Source organism: Pan troglodytes, chromosome 13, assembly GCF_028858775.2.
Source record: "Pan troglodytes isolate AG18354 chromosome 13, NHGRI_mPanTro3-v2.0_pri, whole genome shotgun sequence".
Classification (NCBI taxonomy): domain Eukaryota; kingdom Metazoa; phylum Chordata; class Mammalia; order Primates; family Hominidae; genus Pan; species Pan troglodytes.
This window is the reverse complement of record NC_072411.2, coordinates 60,766,184-60,771,371: the sequence shown is the minus strand read 5'-3', so window position 1 is coordinate 60,771,371 and position 5,188 is coordinate 60,766,184. Positions and strand designations below refer to the sequence as shown.

The 5,188-nt window shown below is 45.8% G+C and overlaps 1 long non-coding RNA gene across 1 annotated transcript; it reads right to left on the bottom strand.

The window, feature by feature from the left end:
* Window positions 1-3,051: 3,051 nt before the first annotated feature.
* LOC134808048 (uncharacterized) lies at window positions 3,052-3,890 on the bottom strand. The gene is made up of 2 exons (XR_010150109.1): window positions 3,768-3,890; window positions 3,052-3,648 (listed from the first exon to the last, which is right to left on the bottom strand). It is a non-coding gene; the product is annotated as an uncharacterized LOC134808048 (long non-coding RNA).
* Window positions 3,891-5,188: the final 1,298 nt, after the last annotated feature.

Here is a 5,188-nt window from a genome sequence, read left to right as displayed (position 1 = left end):
CAGTCCATTAAAATCCCATCTGCTCTGTATAAAATGGAAAAGTCATTACTGCTGAGTCAGGGGGTCTCAGACCCATGTTGAGGAAGACCTCACCTACTGATTCTTTACATCATTGCAGCTTACAAAGGATAGAGTCACCCCCTTATTTTTCTACTAGGTCAAGTGCTTTTTACACCAAACCATGCTTCTCCCTCAACAGCTGTTAGTATAAAACATTCCTATTGGTATTTTGAATGATGCTGAAAAGAATACAGGGCCCAGCTCTCTGGTTACGGTATTAATTGTAAGATCTAGAAAGGCAGAGGCTGGGTGGATGTGGAAAACTGGGACTTCAGACTTGAGTCACAGAGGCAGGGAACATGCATCCCCGGGGAATGAGGTGTGGAAGGGAAACAGAGCTTAATGGAGGAAACTATTCATTGATGGGGCAGACAGTTGGAAATAAAGACCAGGAAGCACAATTTGAAATATGGCCTTGTGTATCTGTTAGTATTAGCTTCATCTGCATAGAATAGAAAACCCAAATAAAGGTGGTTTAAATACAATAAAGCTAGTTTCCCTCTAGAGGTATGCAGTCCATAGCTGGCATGTGGGTTCCATGACTGTTAGGAACCCAGACTTCTACCTTCCTGCTTTGCCATCCTTAGCAGGTGAGGTACGTCACCTGCTTTGGGTTCAGGATGGCTGCTGACACACCAGCCATCACATCCAGGTGTTAGGCAAAAGGATGCAGAAAAAAGATCAACAAGGTGTGTCTTGAAGCAGGGTAGCTTTTTAAAGTAGCCATCCCAGAAGCTACACCTGACAACTTCTGCTTCATTGAGCGTACCTAGCTGAAAGGCAGGCTGAGAAATACAGACTTGGCTTCCTGGAATAAACTGAGATTCTCTTGGAAGGGTTGCCAGAGACAATGAACATGGAGGTGGGGCAGCCTGTCCTCTTTTCCACATATGTTGAAGCAGTAAAGCCTCATGGTTAACCATGGAGCCTCTAATGCCAGATTACTTGAGTAAGCATCTGGGCTCTATCACCTACTAATTGTGTGATCAATGACAAGACACCTAACATTTCTAAGACACAGTTTCCTCATCTGTGAAATAAAGAAAGTAATCAAGACTCCCGCAAAGGCTTGTGAGAGTCTGATAATGATGTAGATGCAGAGTGCTTAGCACAGTGTTTGGCACCCAGAAAGCAGTTCAAAGTGACAGCTATTACTAGGATTCTGATTTAAAGGGCTTGGGAAGCAAAGTTTCAATAACTTTTATAACATATGATAAAAATTAAATCCCATTCAAACAAACATGTCATCCAAAAAGTATGATGGAGGGGTTCCCAAATCTGGATTGGTGACTCCTTTTAAGTGCGGTTTCCATAGGACTAAATGATTTGAGGTTCTTTGCATTCCCGTATGCGGGCTGTGAACAGTTTGAGAGACTCTCTGTGAACTTCGGGGACATGGGTCTTTCCTGACCCAATTGCTGCCAACCTGGTGAAGATGGAAGGAAAGATGCTGCCCTGACCACACTCAAGCGGGCCAGACCACCACAGAAGCTCTGCGGCTGGACGTTCTGCTCCCAGACTTGCCCTGTACCCACTCCAGGAGTAAGCCTCTGCTGGTTCCATTTTTTTCTGAGCTTCAAACCATTCTGCTTAGATGATCAGCCTCCTTTACCTCTCTGGAAAGCTCTTTGTATCCACGTTTTGGTGGTCCTGGTTTCTCCTGGGTTCAGGGACCCACCCATTTTAGTCTGCACTTCTCAAAGTGTGTCCTTAGGAACATTAATCTCAAACGCGATCCCATTATCAACTATGTGTGGGAAGCACTGTATACTCTAGTCTCACTCTGGGAAGTCAAAATGCACATTAGCATATCAAAGGATCTGAGAAGTCCTGCAAAGAAATCCTATTAATCAACCCAATGTTTCCTACTTACCAACTGAGAAAGCTTGGCTTAGAGGTCAGCTTTAGGAGGGTGTGTCCTGAACATCTCAAATTTCCTGTAATTCCTAGTCAAATACGCTTTTCTCTCATATGTAGTTTTCTTGTTCCTGGTGGGAGTGGGTGGGGGCAGGGAACTCCTACTGAGTCCCTCTTTTCAGCCAAGGAGATATCCAAGGTTTAAATCCCATTTGCAGATCTGAGATGATCATTATTTTCTTGAAACCAATAAATGATGCGTCTTTTCTGGGTGTCTCTTATAAACTCTTCCTGCTTTTTTATATTCTCTGCTTATTATAAGAAATGAGATCACGGTTATGAAAGCTGCTTTATCAACCATTAAATGCTGTATAAATGTTAATTGTCACTGTTACAATGACTCACTCTGGTGCTCCAATCCCTTTCTCCCTGGGATGCAGCATTTACAGAATTGTAGTTTCATAATATAAAAATAATTGAAACCTACACAAATAGTAATAGCCATTTATATTACAAAAGGGTCCGTTCTGTTAGTGTAATAAGAAAATGACTGTAAAGTACATCATCAGTTCTCTGTCAAATGCAGGAAGAAAGAAGTTTAGACATCACTCCCCTTGAATCCTGAGGTTATATCCAGACACGCAAACCCAGAAACTTCCACGCCAACACGTCCAGACACTCAGAGCTGCTTCCTGCCTGCCCTCAAACCTCCAGGGTCAGATCCTCTAGTTACCCGCAGCTCTGCAGTGGAGCTTTCTTCAGATCACTTCAAAATGGAGACAGTAAACACCAGCTAAGGCTTGATTTGCCCAAGCTCCCAAACAATGGACTCTTCCTTGTTTGTTTTGAGAAGTTTCAACTTGGCTCTGCCTTTCCTGTAGACCACAGCAGTTTTCACGGGCACAGCCATACAAATATTGTATGATTCCACTTATAGGGGGTACCCAGAATAGGCAAAGTCACAGAGACAGAAAGTAGGGTAGAGGTTACCAGAAGCTGAGGGGAAGGAAGAAGGAAGAGTTATTGTTTAATGGGCATGGAGTTTTTGTTTGGAATGATGAAAATGTACTAGAAATGGATGGGGGGTGACAGTTGCACAGCACTGAATCATTCAATTAAAAAAAAGCTAAAGGGTAAATGTTATGTTATATGTATTTTGCCACAATAAACCAGAGCAAACAATGACAACAATAACATAGTTGATATCAATTCCCCCAAAATGGTGTCATCCCCTGGGGACAGCTCCTAATCTGTGTTGTGTGGCAGCGACATGGTCATGGGAGGGAGGGTGAAGTGGACAGGATCTCCAGTCCTGGGAGAATGAGCCCCATACGGGAAGACCCAGCCAGGAGTGCCGGTCAGGCAGCTGCAAGCATCTCCTAGCACTGAGAGCTCGTGTGGGTTTGGACATCAGCTGGAAGGCTCAGCTCATCTTTCCTAGGTACCTTTCTTACTTCTGAAGACAAACCGAAGAGTTTTTTTCTTTTGACAGAGGCTAGAAAGTGTTAGAAAGCTGTTCTGGTTGAGCAGGTCTGCTTCAGTCTAAGGACTCCGTGAGAGGTGCGTGGGATCACAGAAAGCCAACTTCGAGAAAGTAGAAGCACAGTGGAGTCTACTCAGGAAACACAGCCTTTCTGGGGTCTTTCTGTTGGTGAGGGAAGGAGACAGGTTGCTTACTGGAAAGAGTTTAAGACAGCGGCCTCTAGGTGGTGCACAGACCGTGATAAATACCTGAGAAGAGAATGAGATTTTTGTCAGTGAATCAAGCTTCATGGCTCAGTTCAGAAGCAGGGGATTTTTGTAAGGATGCTACTCCCTGCCCCAGCTGAAGGCAAGCCCTAAATGTGAACCTCCTGGAGTCGATTTAAAGACGGCAGAGCTTTGATCATCTTGATGTCAATGGGGGGAAGGCATCACAGCTCCCTGAGGATGCCGCGGAGCCATCAGCTGTGGCCTTTCCCGCCAGGAGAGAGGTGAAGTGCGCCCATGGAAACGTTCAGTGCTCGGAGAAGAAAAGGCCTATTGTTACTCCTGGGAGGGTGTCAGCGGGGGCGCTGGCTGAACGCAGTGGTGGAAGGGGTGATCTCTCAGCCGTCAGGAGAGAATGCATTCAGGCCCTCAGCTCTAGGAGTGTGTTTTTTCCCCCTCCTCTTTTCAAGCCTGTATCATCTCAGCAAGTGCCTCAAGTGAGCAGGAGACAGGACAGAGGCCAGCCACTGGGGAGGCAGGGCTGGAGGAGCAGGCAGCTCCTCTCACCCTCCCAGGGCCATTCTCATGCAACACACAACCAACACGCACACATGCAAAGCCCTGTGAGGACAGACTGACACGGCCTGGAGAGTGCGGCAATCCATTGCTGCAGAGAGTGGAGCAGGCGGCGCTCACTCTCAGTGCCCAGGTTAGTTCTGTTTTTCTCCATTATACCACAAGGGCTCAGTCACTTCACCTATGCTGAGCAGGTCTATTCATGATTCTGTGCAAACTGGGAGCACTTAGCTAGTTGGTGACATGCATTTACGGGAGGCCCTCCAAGGGCCCCACGCTTGACTCAAGGCAGTGGTGAGGTGCAGAGGAAGCAGAAACTTCTGTCTCAGGCTTCAGGAGGGTACAGTCTGGAGCTACACTACCCACTATGGTAGCCACTGGCCATCTGTGGCTATTTAAATTAAAAGTAGCTAAAACAAAAAATTCAACTCCTAAGTTGAACTAGCCATGTTTCAAGTGCTCAGTAGCCACATGTGGCCAGTGGCTACCATACTGGACAGCACAAAAACCATTTCCATCCTTGCAGAAAGTTCTGCTGGACAGTATTGTGGCATTTTGGGCATCTATGGGAACGATATAAGGCCACTTACAAAGGTGGAAATTAAGAGCAAATGAATGGGGGGAAATTAAGGCTCAGACGAATTGTGTCTTCCAGCCAGTAAGTGGTCTTCTGATTTCTACTCCAGAGTTTAGAAGCATCCTGAGGATGGTCTTGACCCTAATACATGAAATGTTTGCATTTGGGGTGGGGAGTGGGGTTGAGCACTAGTGTGGTGGTGGTGGGTTAGCTATTGGAATAGATTTCAAGGTAACTAGAAGCACGCTCTCTAAGCTGTAGCCCCCCAGATATGTGAGTGATTCATTTCTGGTTTCACTTCATCTATGGTATTCTTCCCCACCTTCTGCCTTCCTCTCTCTTACTGTATTTACTCTCTCTTACTCCCTCTTATTGTATTTACTATGTGTCAGGGGCTGGGCTAAGTGCTTTCACACATCTCATTTAATT